The sequence below is a fragment of the Bactrocera neohumeralis genome, unplaced genomic scaffold (assembly GCF_024586455.1).
Source record: "Bactrocera neohumeralis isolate Rockhampton unplaced genomic scaffold, APGP_CSIRO_Bneo_wtdbg2-racon-allhic-juicebox.fasta_v2 cluster11, whole genome shotgun sequence".
Classification (NCBI taxonomy): domain Eukaryota; kingdom Metazoa; phylum Arthropoda; class Insecta; order Diptera; family Tephritidae; genus Bactrocera; species Bactrocera neohumeralis.
The window spans coordinates 11,967,972-11,985,040 of NW_026089624.1; the positions used below are offsets into that span (position 1 = coordinate 11,967,972).

The following is a 17,069-nucleotide window of genomic DNA, read 5'->3' on the forward strand; positions in this document are numbered from 1 at the left end:
TTTTATTTGTTTGTTTCAGTGAAAAAAGATTCTAATCTGTTTAGTGCTTTGTAGTGATCGTCAGCTGTGTTAACATTCGTATTTAAATAGGAATTTAAAATTGCAAAGGAATGCTTTATATCATTTTGAATGGCAGTTGCATATTGGTTAAAAAAAGTAATAAAATAATATTAGAATAAACTCCAAGTAAGGTGATGACAACACAAAGCGAAAAGTACCTAATAAAATTGAACAAAAATGAGCTTATATCTCTATAGAATTTTTTCAATAAGAAGTTATTTGTTGAGAAAATCTTTTTAATATTTCTAAAGAGATTTCACGTATTACTGTGAAGATATTGTTATTGATATTTCCAAAGAAACATCGTATATTATTGTGAAAATACCCTTATTGATATTTCCAAAGAGACATCGTATATTATTATGAAGATGCTCTTATTGATATTTCCAAAGAGGCATTGGGGGATTCTCCTACTCTTGGAAAAAATATAAAATTCGAAATACGTACAATGCCCGTTCCAACGGCGATAATTCTAGGTTGACATTTTTCTTTTCTTTCAGCAAAACGATTAATTATTTCCATACCGGGGCATCTCGTCAGGCATAAATGTGTTGTATACGAACTGTATTGCTGTGCCTATTGCCTGTGGAGACTCCATATTGCTTAATGAAAACAATATATGGACTAATTAGTATGCCATGTATTGAAAACAATAAACTGTCACTACAGCAGTTTGACAGCGCAGTTGTCATTTCTATGAAAATTTCGAAGAGGCAACATATCGATTTACACATACTATACTGACGGCATCTTCATTTCGGTAATATTAAACATAGTAGATCGAATATTAGGACGGTTGTGTTATATTATAAAAGTAAAGTATGCTCTCAAAATAAAATTAATACTGTCGAAACTCTCTATAACGAATTCCAAGGGACTGGATATTTACTTCGCTATTAAGAAAATTCGCTATATAGAAAAGAAAAAAGTTGTTCCTTTTAACATATAGAAAACGGTTCAAATCATCAGTCTCTGCTTGTGCGTTGTGAAAGTACACATACAGCAAGAATAACAACACCAATAACACACAACAAAGCGGGGTCGATTTGTTTTTGGGCGCGTGCGTTCGGTTTTGCCTACCACTGATGTATACAAATAAAAACGAAAAGTTATTTCAATAAATTCGTTATATGGAGATTTAATCTTGAGGTTACGGTCGCAAAAAATGTTTCGTTACACGGAAATATTCGCTATAGGGAAATACGTTATATGGAGATTTTTTTACACTGAAAGTATACCCAAAATACAGTGTTCTTATAATTGCTTCGTAATAAAGAAAACTTCGTTATATAGGAGTTCGTAATAGAGAGTTTTGACTGTTTTTAGTTTTATATTGTTAATTTACAGAACAATTATGCAAAATGGGTTGGGAATGAACGAAGTCTTAAACTTAGTAAACTTGTATAAGCATAAATCAAACTATCATTGCTCATATTAAATTTATTGTTTTAATTGGTATATAAAATTTATGCCACAATTATTGTATAATATTAATTCTAATTTTTCCCAGATATACATTTGTAAGGGAACTGTGGGACGGCATTCCAAACTCCTTACGTACAGCTGCAACCGAAACCATTGGCAGAGATAAAGAGATGTTTAACTCCTCTCTTGAGAGAGCAATTGCTATACGTCAAAACCTACTGAACTTTGACAGCTAATCGAGTTCAGTAGGTTTTGACGTTTTTCAATTGGAAACGAGCGATGGCCAGATTGAAATCTTACCAAAAAAATGTGTTAACGGAGGGATTTGTTGCAACGTTCAAGACCACTTATAAAAAATGTAAAACAATGAAAATTAAATAAATTTGTGAAATTTAAAGGTATTTGATACAACGTTTTGTAATTTGAAGCATCATAGTTTGATTTTCAATGGAAAATGATTAAAATCATTTAATGAATGAGAGCCAACAATCTTAGATCCTATTATTGGGTATTGAAAGGACAAAAGTCAGTTGTTATAATATTCTTTGAAACGATTTAAATAGTTTCTCTATATAATAAATAACCACTATTTAGTAATTTTTATTCGTACTAAATGTTGGGTATTTAGTTGATAAATGCTCAAAAATTGTTATTTGGTTCAATCTGGCCATAATGGAAAATGTTATAAAAAACGCTAATTTTGAGGCGCTCTCACACTGGAATAAGTTTAACATCCCTTTATTCCTGCCATTGGTTTTCGGAAAGTGCAAAAGAACAGCTGGTACGACGAGGAGTGCCGTGTCGTAGCGGAGAGAAAACAGGCTGCCTACCTCGCAACGATACGACCGACCACAACACGTGCGGGATGGGATAGATACCGAGAGTTGAAGAGGGAAGCGAAAAGTCTACCTAAATTATGGAGGGAACACTTCTCCAGCCTGCTGAATGGCAGTGAACGCACAACGCCAGGAGAAGGAGAAACCGATTCCCCAATCGATGACGATGAAGCAGACGTTCCATTGCCCGACCATGAAGAAGTTCGAATAACAATTATCCGCCTGAAGAACAACAAAGCGCGCGGGGGCCGATGAATTTCCGGCCGAGCTATTCAAACACGGCAGCGAAGAACTGATAAGGAGCATGTATCAGCTTCTTTGTAAAATATGGTCGGACGAAAGCATACCCAACGATTGGAATTTAACTGTGCTAAACCCAATCCATAAAAAAGGAGACCCCACAATCTGTACCAACTACCGTGGGATTAGCCTCCTCAACATCGCATATAAGGTTCTATTGAGCGTATTGTGTGAAAGATTAAAGCCCCCCGTTAACAAACCTTATCAGTGTGGCTTTAGACCTGGCAAATCAAAAACAGACCAGATATTCACCATTCGCCAAATCTTGGAAAAGACCCGTGAAAGGAGAATCAACACACACCACCTCTTCGTCGATTTCAAAGCTGTTTTCGACAGCGCGAAAAGGAGCTGCCTTTATGCCGCGATGTCTGAATTTGGTATTCCCGCAAAACTAATACGGCTGTGTAAGCTGACGTTGAGCAACACCAAAAGCTCCGTCAGAATCGGGAAAGTCCTCTCCGAGCCGTTCGATATCAAACGAGGTTCCAGACAAGGCGACTCCCTATCGTGCAACTTCTTCAAACTTCTTCTGGAGAAAATAGTTCGAGCTGCTGAACTAAATAGAGAAGGTACCATCTTCTATAAGAGTGTACAGCTACTGGCGTATGCCGATGATATTGATATCATCGGCCTCAACACCTGCGCCGTTAGTTCTGCTTTCTCCAGATTGGACAAGGAAGCAAAACAAATGGGTCTATCAGTGAACGAAGGCAAGACGAAATATCTCCTGTCATCAAACATACAGTCGTCGCACTCGCGACTGGGCACTCACGTCACTGTTGATAGTCATCACTTCGAAGTCGTAGATAATTTCGTCTATCTTGAAACCAGCGTAAACACCACCAACAATGTCAGCCTGGAAATCCAACACAGGATAACTCTTGCCAACAGGTGCTACTTTGGACTGAGTAGGCAATTGAGAAGCAAAGTCCTCTCTCGACGAAAAAAAACCAAACTCTATAAGTCACTTGCCACTTTGCCATTGTCAAATCTGTATGTGGGCATTTGATATCATAGCTATATCATTCGAGCTGATGTAACGCACGTTTTGAGCTCTTGAACTGTTTAAATCTTTTATGTGAAAAAAAAGGAGAAAGATCTTTTTTTTTCAAATGAATCTTCTTCTTCTTCTTCTTAATTGGCGTAGACACCGCTTACGCGATTATAGTCGAGTTAACAACAGCGCCCCAGTTGCTTCTTCTTTTCGCTACATGGCGCCAGTTGGATATTCCAAGCGTATCCAGGTCCTTCTCCATCTGGTCCTTCCAACGGACTGGAGGTCTTTCTCTTCCTCTGCTTCCCCCGGCGGGTACAGCGTCGAATACTTTCAGAGCTGGAGCGTTTTCGTCCATTCGGACAACATGACCTAGCCAGCGGAGCCGCTGTCTTTTAATTCGCTGAACTATGCCAATGTAGTCGTATATCTCATACAGCTTATCGTTCCATCGAAAGCGATATTCGCCGTGGCCAACGCGCAAAGGACCATAAATTTTTCGCAGAAACTTTCTCTCGAAAACTCACAACGTCGACTCATAAGATTGTCATCGGCCAAGCCTCTGCACCATATAGCAGGACGGGAATAATGAGTGACTTATAGAATTTGGTTTTTTTTCGTCGAGAGAGGACTTTACTTCTCAATTGCATACTCAGTCCGAAGTAGCACCTGTTGGCAAGAGTTATCCTGCGTTGCATTTTCAAGCTGACATTGTTGGTGGTGTTTATGATATCAATATCATCGGCATACGCCAGCAGCTCGATTAAGTTCTACAGCTCGAATTGTTTTCTCGAGCAGCAGATTAAAGAAGTCTCACGATAGGGAGTCGCCTTGTCTGAAACCTCGTTTCGTATCGAACGGTTCGGAGAGATGCTCCCGATCCTGACGGAGCGTTTGGTGTTGCTCAACGTCAGTTTACACAGCCGTATTAATTTTGCGTGGATGATGAATATGAGTATTAACTTACCATATTATTTCACCATTCTCGGAGCCCTGCCTTGAATTTTATTATTTCACCAATAAACTTATTTTCAAATCTCTTGAAGAGCGTAAACTCATCTTCAATATTATTTTTCTTAATACATATTTGGAATGTGGTGATTCCATGCATTTTTGATAGAGTGCACACATCGTGACATAATTCCCGCTGTTTAGATAAAGATAATGTTTCTGGAAGAACCATAACCATATTTATCTGGTTCATATTTATTGTTTAAAACCAGTAAACCACTCGCTGCTTGTTGAATTGAAACTAGAACTATATGAATTGAAAAATAAGCAGCTTCTAATTTTTTGCTCGAATAGGAGTAAAAAAAGGCAAAATAGCGCTATAATTGGCGACTAGTGAAATATTAAATTCGATTATAAATGAATATGTAAGAGAGAGAAAAGAAGAAAACGACAAATTCGTTTGTACTATCTACTCTGTTCAAGTCCCTCGCCTAAAGGAAAAAAACGAAAATGACAGTTACGTACATCGATATGAAAGTTACAAAAAAGTTTTAGGAAAGAGATGTCTTTAAAAACTAATATGATTTCTTAATGATTTATTTTATTTCTTGTGCAATTTGCATAACTGCGTTTTTAAAATGTGCTTCTTATTAATATTTGAGAGATATCTTATAAAAGTAAAGATAATTTTCTTCTTCTTAATTTTTTACAGAAATATTAAGAAAAATGATAGGAATTTCGTATAAAGAATTTATTTGAACATAAATCTTTTTGAAACAAGGAGAAATAATTATAAAATGTATTAAAAAGGATTTCTGAGGAAAACCAAAGTGAATTCTTTATATATTTTTTTTCATTTCCTACGTTTGGTCCACCTCTCAACCTAAAACTTGATCATGAAGACAATCTTATCAATTTTATGTGGTATTCTTCGCAACTTATACACTGTAGAGTTCTTAAATTCTCTCGACCTGTCTGTGGTACCCTCCCACAAGTGAAAGAAAAATTGGTGCGTCTGCCATAATGATGCTTGACCTGGACGCACACAGACTGTGCAACGGCACTAGGATACGTATCACAGAGCTGAGACGGCACATCGTCCAGGTCACCGTTTTTACTAGAGGGACCAAAGCAGAGACGGGATTGATACCCATAATCGCTATAATACAATAAATAAAATTCAAGGGAAAACTCTAAGGGTAGCCAGCATTCCGCTGGGCACCCCTTGCTTCTCCACTGGAAAACTGTACGGGGGTTGCCCGGGTGTGTCGAGAGCATGAAATCTTTTTACTTAAGGTCCGTGTCCAGCTTTTAAGTAATTGCTCAAGAAAAAAAATATGTTATTTCTTCAAGTAATTTTGACAGCTGGTTACGCATTGTGAATGATCCTCATTAGAATAGCAAGTGAGAATAAACAAGGAAAATAAACTTTGTGCGTAATCTTAATATATAAAAATCACGTGTCACGTTGTTTGTTTTCGATGGACTCCTAGACTACTGAACCGATTTTAATGAAATTTTTAACACTGTGTGCAGTTTGGTCCAACTTGAAAGATAGGATAGTTTATAACTCTCCTTATAGTCGCATTATTTATTTATTGCAAATTATTTGTTTATTATTAGCAAAGAGCTATCCACCAGTTGGTGGCGCTAACAGCGGTATTGAGTAAGTGCGGTATGTTACAGTAGATGGCGCTACATTTCTTTCTAAATTTTCATGGATTTAGGCTGTCATAACAAAAGCTGCCACTTGCTAAAAACATTAAATGAAAATGCGTTGTTTGAAGTTTATATTATTTGTGGTAAAGTTATACGAATCTATGACTTCCAATATTCTAAATTTAAGAAAAAATCACATACAATCCGTGAAATAAATAAAGTTATGTACATATGTATGGTCAGACAAATAAGCAATGCGGCCACTCTTTTCCAGTAAATCTTCCTCGAATTTGGGAGATTTCAGAGGAATTTAGGAAATCGCAGAGTTGATTTCTGCATGTATTTCCTAAATGCAAAAAAAAATTTCATTTAGTTGCATTTAGGTATAGAATTTTGCCCGGTTTCACAGTCCATACTTGAGTTGTGCCTAAATAAAACCTTAGCTAAGTATTGTTGCAAACTGAGTAGTCGTTGGCGTTTCACAGTCAATGCTTAATTTGTATAAAATTTTATTATGATATATGGCAACGTTATGGGCAACATATGTTTTACAAATGGCATTCATAAAAATACGTTTGAAATATTTAAATTATAACAGACAATACATAAATTTGCGAGGAAAATTATATCAAAAATTGATGAAAACAACAAAAGAACCCCAAATTTCATCACTAGCGAGTCGGAGCACCTATGGGAACTGAAGGAAAAGTATAAGCTGTTATTGAGTGCAAACGAACGGACACTTGCCCTACGCTACGAAAGATGTCGCTGTGTTTTAAGCATTGCTTAAGCCTCCCATTTTCAGTGCCTAAGCATAACCTAAGTATGAACTGTAAAACACTATTTTCCTGTTTTATTATATATTAAATAAAAGAAAGTTGTGTTAGTTACACCGTTTATAACTCAAGAACAACTGAACCGATTTGGTTGAAAATTGGTGGAGAGGTAGCCTAGAACCGGCGTAAGGACATAGGATACCTTTTACCTCTTTATACCAAAATTTAATAAAACTCATAAATACAAAATTTATATTTAAAATCATAAGCATCTGTTCAAAATTCATGTTTGTAGGAATCATTTGCATATATGCGTACAATTTTAAACAGATTCTTCCTCAAAAATAATACAATTGATAAGTATTTGGAATAGTAGAAAAGAGCTGCAACCAAATACGCAGTGAAATAGATTATAACTGGCTCAGTAAAACTGATGTCATAACCTCTCCAGCGGACTTTTTCGTCTTTCCACGCCTGAGAACCGGTTCATCATGTGCAGTCCACTAGAATAACTGTCGATTAGACTTCAGTGGGAAATGATGGAGCTATGTTTCTATTGTCAAACACCGACTCAAAAATTCGGTTTTATTACGATTAAAGAGCACTCAAACACTTCTCAGAATCAGTTATTCGTTGTGTTTGTTGGATTATGAACTTGCGAGGCACACACTTTGCCCAGAGCTTTCGCCTCTTTAAGCTTAGCAAATATCTTTTCATCGGTGGATTTCCATGAGCCAAAATACAACAGTATTTTCACAAAAAAAGCAATGCTTCATTGACACACGAAATGTATTATGATCCATTTTTTGTAAACTAACACAAGCTGCTTCACAAAAATTCAAAATCTCCTTAACTAATAGTTATAATCCAACTAATAGAAATCATATACATAGATGGTAGTTGTAGTATTTTCAGCCACAGTGAAGCGTGGACGGGTCCTCTAGTATGTTTATATAAATGTGTAGCAACATAAATATTTTCATTGCGATTTAAGGAATGTTGTTGATGATTGGTTAATTTTATACAAGACTAGCTGACCCGGCAGCCGTTGTCCTGCCTGAAATTACGTGTTTTGAAATGAAAAGAAAGTTGAATTTATATTGTGTTGAAAATCATTTATTTTCGATTTTTCCAAATTTTTTCAATGTAACGAAGCTTGATAACAATATTTTTGGTTTCTGTTTCGGTGCGTAAATGTACAGAGAATATGGTTTTCCAACTCGTAAGCACGCCAAGTATATCCGGCCGTGTGAAAAACATAGTATTTCCAAATTTATGCCACACACTTCTACCGACTATCCTTGTGTCCTATTGATTCTCATCTCAAATGGAATTTTCACTGGAAACGGAATGCGTTGGAACTGATATGAAAAATTGTAGAACTCTTTGAAAACTGAAAGGTTTGAATTGAAATGGCAAATCGTTGCAGCTCAGAGGAATTCGTGGAGTCAAGCATTCTGCCCCATTCTATAAGATAGCCACGTTGCAATCAGTCGGGTTTCATTACACAGTTTCGGTGCTTGCAGATTGCGAAACATAATAACGACAGATCCAACTTTGATACGCAAATAATGCGGTGTCATACCAAGCCTCTCCAAAGCACTTAGAAATTCCACTTGATAATTCGCGGCTTCGTCTCATTGTCAAGACGATCGATCGATTTGTATGAGCGCAAGTCTCCCGGAATTTGACTTTAAATCTTCCAGTTTAAGTCAACATCATCGGTATTTTTGGCAGCTAAAATTGTGCGTGCACTCAAGAAATCGTAGTTACGATAATTAGGCCAATGTCCGAAAATTCTTTATGAGTTCATCTTTCATGAATTGATAAACGGTAGATGGAATTGATATTAAACCACCGGAAGTATCAACCAGAATTGACACATTTCCAATTCTTAGCGAGTACGATGTAAAATGTCTTCGACAATGTAATTTTTGTTCGTATACCATAATTGAAGCGGATTTGAAGGTTGATATGTCGAAATGATCTTCCCGAAAAGTGTGCGAACTTCATTTGCACATCGTACATATTTTGCTGGCTTGCTTCTAAAAAAATGTACACACCGTACCATTTACAGTACGCAATGACTCAAATGAAGTTGAAATGCGTACATTATCCAATAGGAACCGAAGGTCGTTTTTCCGGTGGATTGTGTAAATTCATCGAAATGCATTATTTGAGAACACACCTGGATGTCAATCTACTGGTTGGCCTTCCTCTCTGCGTAATTTTGTTGCTGGCGGTGTTTCCACCGGCTGCACTATATTCTCTGGGTTGAGGTACACTCTTTGGCCATTCTCAAAATTAACTGCCAGACGCACAACAGTCGGAATACGTTCATGAATCGCAAAAGTAAATATCCTACAAAGCGCTTTTATATTGCAGTTCGACCGTATCGTTCAAGACCAATAGCCGCCATGTTGCATCCTTTGGTGACTTACTTGCAAACATATTTGATCGATTTCACCAAACTACAATATCAAACATTGACATGAGATTTGAATGTGAATTAGACAACAGTGTTGTCAACTTCGATATTCACTACTCTAAGTTGTATGGTCGTCTGATGAGCTACGACGATAGAGTGGACATCCATCATTTCCAGTTTGCGATTCCGAAAGAAAAGCAAGTGGATAGTGTTTCGTGCATTTATTGTTAGACATACAAGCCGACTGTTATTTGAAAAGTCGTGCTGTGACAACGTGACGATCGCTTGCTGATTGACCCCGATCCATAATTACTCGTTGGCGTTGATGGCAAAAAGAACACCGACCGATATTAGCGGGACCTCTTCGCGGCTTCGTAACAAATTTCAATCTGTAATTGATCACTTCGCTTGAAACACACATAAAGTTTTCACTGGATAATTTTCAAAATTTTTTTTTTATAGCCAGAATAAAAGAGCAAGCGACCGAAATTGAACGATTCAAATTATAGAATTTGGTTTTTTTTCGTCGAGAGAGGACTTTACTTCTCAATTGCATACTCAGTCCGAAGTAGCACCTGTTGGCAAGAGTTATCCTGCGTTGCATTTTCAAGCTGACATTGTTGGTGGTGTTTATGATATCAATATCATCGGCATACGCCAGCAGCTCGATTAAGTTCTACAGCTCGAATTGTTTTCTCGAGCAGCAGATTAAAGAAGTCTCACGATAGGGAGTCGCCTTGTCTGAAACCTCGTTTCGTATCGAACGGTTCGGAGAGATGCTCCCGATCCTGACGGAGCGTTTGGTGTTGCTCAACGTCAGTTTACACAGCCGTATTAATTTTGCGTGGATGATGAATATGAGTATTAACTTACCATATTATTTCACCATTCTCGGAGCCCTGCCTTGAATTTTATTATTTCACCAATAAACTTATTTTCAAATCTCTTGAAGAGCGTAAACTCATCTTCAATATTATTTTTTCTTAATACATATTTGGAATGTGGTGATTCCATGCATTTTTGATAGAGTGCACACATCGTGACATAATTCCCGCTGTTTAGATAAAGATAATGTTTCTGGAAGAACCATAACCATATTTATCTGGTTCATATTTATTGTTTAAAACCAGTAAACCACTCGCTGCTTGTTGAATTGAAACTAGAACTATATGAATTGAAAAATATGCAGCTTCTAATTTTTTGCTCGAATAGGAGTAAAAAAAGGCAAAATAGCGCTATAATTGGCGACTAGTGAAATATTAAATTCGATTATAAATGAATATGTAAGAGAGAGAAAAGAAGAAAACGACAAATTCGTTTGTACTATCTACTCTGTTCAAGTCCCTCGCCTAAAGGAAAAAAACGAAAATGACAGTTACGTACATCGATATGAAAGTTACAAAAAAGTTTTAGGAAAGAGATGTCTTTAAAAACTAATATGATTTCTTAATGATTTATTTTATTTCTTGTGCAATTTGCATAACTGCGTTTTTAAAATGTGCTTCTTATTAATATTTGAGAGATATCTTATAAAAGTAAAGATAATTTTCTTCTTCTTAATTTTTTACAGAAATATTAAGAAAAATGATAGGAATTTCGTATAAAGAATTTATTTTGAACATAAATCTTTTTTGAAACAAGGAGAAATAATTATAAATGTATTAAAAAGGATTTCTGAGGAAAACCAAAGTGAATTCTTTATATATTTTTTTTCATTTCCTACGTTTGGTCCACCTCTCAACCTAAAACTTGATCATGAAGACAATCTTATCAATTTTATGTGGTATTCTTCATAACTTATACACTGTAGAGTTCTTAAATTCTCTCGACCTCTCTGTGGTACCCTCCCACAAGTGAAAGAAAAATTTGGTGCGTCTGCCATACTGATGCGTGACCTGGACGCGCACAGACTGTGCAACGGCACTAGGATACGTATCAAAGAGCTGAGACGGCACATCGTCCAGGTCACCGTTTTTACTAGAGGGACCAAAGCAGAGACGGGATTGATACCCCTAATCGCTATAATACAATAAATAAAATTCAAGGGAAAACTCTATTATAGCCAGCATTCCGCTGGGCACCCTTTGCTTCTCCACTGGAAAACTGTACGGGGTTGCCCGGGTGTGTCGAGAGCATGAAATCTTTTATTAAGGTCCGTGTCCAGCTTTTAAGTAATTGCTCAAGAAAAAAATATGTTATTTCTTCAAGTAATTTTGACAGCTGGTTACGCATTGTGAATGATCCTCATTAGAATAGCAAGTGAGAATAAACAAGGAAAATAAACTTTGTGCGTAATCTTAATATATAAAAATCACGTGTCACGTTGTTTGTTTTCGATGGACTCCTAAACTACTGCACCGATTTTAATGAAATTTTTAACACTGTGTGCAGTTTGGTCCAACTTGAAAGATAGGATAGTTTATAACTCTCCTTATAGTCGCATTATTTATTTATTGCAAATTATTTGTTTATTATTAGCAAAGAGCTATCCACCAGTTGGTGGCGCTAACAGCGGTATTGAGTAAGTGCGGTATGTTACAGTAGATGGCGCTACATTTCTTTCTAAATTTTCATGGATTTAGGCTGTCATAACAAAAGCTGCCACTTGCTAAAAACATTAAATGAAAATGCGTTGTTTGAAGTTTATATTATTTGTGGTAAAGCTATACGAATCTATGACTACCAATATTCTAAATTTAAGAAAAAATCACATACAATCCGTGAAATAAATAAAGTTATGTACATATGTATGGTCAGACAAATAAGCAATGCGGCCACTCTTTTCCAGTAAATCTTCCTCGAATTTGGGAGATTTCAGAGGAATTTAGGAAATCGCAGAGTTGATTTCTGCATGTATTTCCTAAATGCAAAAAAAAATTTCATTTAGTTGCATTTAGGTATAGAATTTTGCCCGGTTTCACAGTCCATACTTGAGTTGTGCCTAAATAAAACCTTAGCTAAGTATTGTTGCAAACTGAGTAGTCGTTGGCGTTTCACAGTCAATGCTTAATTTGTATAAAATTTTATTATGATATATGGCAACGTTATGGGCAACATATGTTTTACAAATGGCATTCATAAAAATACGTTTGAAATATTTAAATTATAACAGACAATACATAAATTTGCGAGGAAAATTATATCAAAAATTGATGAAAACAACAAAAGAACCCCAAATTTCATCACTAGCGAGTCGGAGCACCTATGGGAACTGAAGGAAAAGTATAAGCTGTTATTGAGTGCAAACGAACGGACACTTGCCCTACGCTACGAAAGATGTCGCTGTGTTTTAAGCATTGCTTAAACCTCCCATTTTCAGTGCCTAAGCATAACCTAAGTATGAACTGTAAACACTATTTTCCTGTTTTATTATATATTAAATAAAAGAAAGTTGTGTTAGTTACACCGTTTATAACTCAAGAACAACTGAACCGATTTGGTTGAAAATTGGTGGAGAGGTAGCCTAGAACCGGCGTAAGGACATAGGATACCTTTTACCTCTTTATACCAAAATTTAATAAAACTCATAAATACAAAATTTATATTTAAAATCATAAGCATTTGTTCAAAATTCATGTTTGTAGGAATCATTTGCATATATGCGTACAATTTTAAACAGATTCTTCCTCAAAAATAATACAATTGATAAGTATTTGGAATAGTGGAAAAGAGCTGCAACCAAATACGCAGTGAAATAGATTATAACTGGCTCAGTAAAACTGATGTCATAACCTCTCCAGCGGACTTTTTCGTCTTTCCACGCCTGAGAACCGGTTCATCATGTGCAGTCCACTAGAATAACTGTCGATTAGACTTCAGTGGGAAATGATGGAGCTATGTTTCTATTGTCAAACACCGACGCAAAATTCGGTTTTATTACGATTAAAGAGCACTCAAACACTTCTCAGAATCAGTTATTCGTTGTGTTTGTTGGATTATGAACTTGCGAGGCACACACTTTGCCCAGAGCTTTCGCCTCTTTAAGCTTAGCAAATATCTTTTCATCGGTGGATTTCCATGAGCCAAAATACAACAGTATTTTCACAAAAAAAAAGCAATGCTTCATTGACACACGAAATGTATTATGATCCATTTTTTGTAAACTAACACAAGCTGCTTCACAAAAATTCAAAATCTCCTTAACTAATAGTTATAATCCAACTAATAGAAATCATATACATAGATGGTAGTTGTAGTATTTTCAGCCACAGTGAAGCGTGGACGGGTCCTCTAGTATGTTTATATAAATGTGTAGCAACATAAATATTTTCATTGCGATTTAAGGAATGTTGTTGATGATTGGTTAATTTTATACAAGACTAGCTGACCCGGCAGCCGTTGTCCTGCCTGAAATTACGTGTTTTGAAATGAAAAGAAAGTTGAATTTATATTGTGTTGAAAATCATTTATTTTCGATTTTTCCAAATTTTTTCAATGTAACGAAGCTTGATAACAATATTTTTTGGTTTCTGTTTCGGTGCGTAAATGTACAGAGAATATGGTTTTCCAACTCGTAAGCACGCCAAGTATATCCGGCCGTGTGAAAAACATAGTATTTCCAAATTTATGCCACACAGTTCTACCGACTATCCTTGTGTCCTATTGATTCTCATCTCAAATGGAATTTTCACTGGAAACGGAATGCGTTGGAACTGATATGAAAAATTGTAGAACTCTTTGAAAACTGAAAGGTTTGAATTGAAATGGCAAATCGTTGCAGCTCAGAGGAATTCGTGGAGTCAAGCATTCTGCCCCATTCTATAAGATAGCCACATTGCAATCAGTCGGGTTTCATTACACAGTTTCGGTGCTTGCAGATTGCGAAACATAATAACGACAGATCCAACTTTGATACGCAAATAATGCGGTGTCATACCAAGCCTCTCCAAAGCACTTAGAAATTCCACTTGATAATTCGCGGCTTCGTCTCATTGTCAAGACGATCGATCGATTTGTATGAGCGCAAGTCTCCCGGAATTTGACTTTAAATCTTCCAGTTTAAGTCAACATCATCGGTATTTTTGGCAGCTAAAATTGTGCGTGCACTCAAGAAATCGTAGTTACGATAATTAGGCCAATGTCCGAAAATTCTTTATGAGTTCATCTTTCATGAATTGATAAACGGTAGATGGAATTGATATTAAACCACCGGAAGTATCAACCAGAATTGACACATTTCCAATTCTTAGCGAGTACGATGTAAAATGTCTTCGACAATGTAATATACCATAATTGAAGCGGATTTGAAGGTTGATATGTCGAAATGATCTTCCCGAAAAGTGTGCGAACTTCATTTGCACATCGTACATATTTTGCTGGCTTGCTTCTAAAAAAATGTACACACCGTACCATTTACAGTACGCAATGACTCAAATGAAGTTGAAATGCGTACATTATCCAATAGGAACCGAAGGTCGTTTTTCCGGTGGATTGTGTAAATTCATCGAAATGCATTATTTGAGAACACACCTGGATGTCAATCTACTGGTTGGCCTTCCTCTCTGCGTAATTTTGCTGCTGGCGGTGTTTCCACCGGCTGCACTATATTCTCTGGGTTGAGGTACACTCTTTGGCCATTCTCAAAATTAACTGCCAGACGCACAACAGTCGGAATACGTTCATGAATCGCAAAAGTAAATATCCTACAAAGCGCTTTATTGCAGTTCGACCGTATCGTTCAAGACCAATAGCCGCCATGTTGCATCCTTTGGTGACTTACTTGCAAACATATTTGATCGATTTCACCAAACTACAATATCAAACATTGACATGAGATTTGAATGTGAATTAGACAACAGTGTTGTCAACTTCGATATTCACTACTCTAAGTTGTATGGTCGTCTGATGAGCTACGACGATAGAGTGGACATCCATCATTTCCAGTTTGCGATTCCGAAAGAAAAGCAAGTGGATAGTGTTTCGTGCATTTATTGTTAGACATACAAGCCGACTGTTATTTGAAAAGTCGTGCTGTGACAACGTGACGATCGCTTGCTGATTGACCCCGATCCATAATTCCACACGTATGTCATCGCATCCTGCGAGTACTCGTTGGCGTTGATGGCAAAAAGAACACCGACCGATATTAGCGGGACCTCTTCGCGGCTTCGTAACAAATTTCAATCTGTAATTGATCACTTCGCTTGAAACACACATAAAGTTTTCACTGGATAATTTTCAAAATTTTTTTTTTATAGCCAGAATAAAAGAGCAAGCGACCGAAATTGAACGATTCAAATTATTTACAATCAAAATATTGAAAAACAAAAGAAAAAAGAATTGTACGAAAAAAGTCATTTTTTGGAAATTTCCAATTTTTCGACTTTTTCTTATGAAAAGTTTTTTTTTTTTATTTCTGAACCTTTCCAGATCCACAGCGAACAACTTCTGAAAATTTTATGAAGATTGGTATCGCCGTTCTCGAGTCTTAGCGTTACTAACAAACAAACATTCATTTTTACTGACATAAGTATGTATGTGTATACACATTAAAACGTTTGTATGGGAGAAAGAAAAGGACTGTTTTTAGGCATTTTACGGCAACTTATTTGTTTTTACCTAAGAACCTTCTCCTAATTATAACAAATACAACAAAAAAAGAATTAGTGTAATCGGTCCAGCCATGTCGTGACAACGGAAAACGGGTTTCATTTTTATATACATATGTATATAGATTTCAAAATGAAATACATTTCCTAATAATGATTTGAACTAATTTAGGATGAATTTAATGTTACTTTATATATCCTTTAAGAAACAATTGTTGATTTCATGTTTCTTCGCAAAACCAGGTTTGCCATATTCGCATTTTATTGAAAAAATTTATTAAAAATTAGTACTAGATTTCTTTAGAGCAGCATACCAGCACAAGAAAATTTACCGCAATAAATATTAAAATATAGATTTGAGCACAGTTTTATTTATTTACTTCGCCTAAAGTTGTTTGCTTATGTACATAAAACATGTATTCTGTAATTTTTGGCTGTACATATGTACATTTATTTTTTATTTGTTTGTTTCATTGAAAAAATATTCTAATCTGTTTAGTGCTTTGTAGAGATCGTCAGTTGTGTTAACATTCGTATTTAAATAGGAATTTAAAATTGCAAAGGAATGCTTTATATCATTTTGAATGCCAGTTGAATATTGGTTAAAAAAATTAATAAAATAATATTAGAATAAACTCCAAGTAAGGTGAGAACCAACATGTCAGTTGTCACGGCGATGACAACACAAAGCGAAAAGTACTTAATAAAATTGAACAAAAATGAACTTATCTAATATACATATAAAATTCTCGTGTCATGGTGTACGTTATTGAACTCCACTGAAACCGCTCGACCGATTTTCGTGAATCTTAGCGTGCATATCGGCTAGGGTGGAGAATCGGACAACATCTATTTTTCATCCTCCTAAATGTTAAATTTTTTTAACTTTCCGCAAAGAAAATTAAAAATTTTCTAAAATCGGGAAGTTATTGGTTGTTGAAGTTATTGGACCCGCTAATAACTTTTGAACGGATCAAGCGATTCAACCCTACGCATTTCAAAGAGTTTCACTTAACTAAGATTTTGTAAAATTTTGAGCTGATTCGGATCGGTAGATTTCGAGAAAACTCAAAAAACCAGCAAAAAAAAATT

The 17,069-nt window shown here is 36.0% G+C and overlaps 1 long non-coding RNA gene across 1 annotated transcript; it reads left to right on the forward strand.

Annotated features, from left to right (window-relative positions):
- Window positions 1-784: 784 nt before the first annotated feature.
- LOC126765981 (uncharacterized) lies at window positions 785-1,886 on the forward strand. Its single transcript, XR_007668680.1, has 2 exons — window positions 785-820; window positions 1,571-1,886. It is a non-coding gene; the product is annotated as an uncharacterized LOC126765981 (long non-coding RNA).
- The last annotated feature ends 15,183 nt before the right edge of the window (window positions 1,887-17,069 follow it).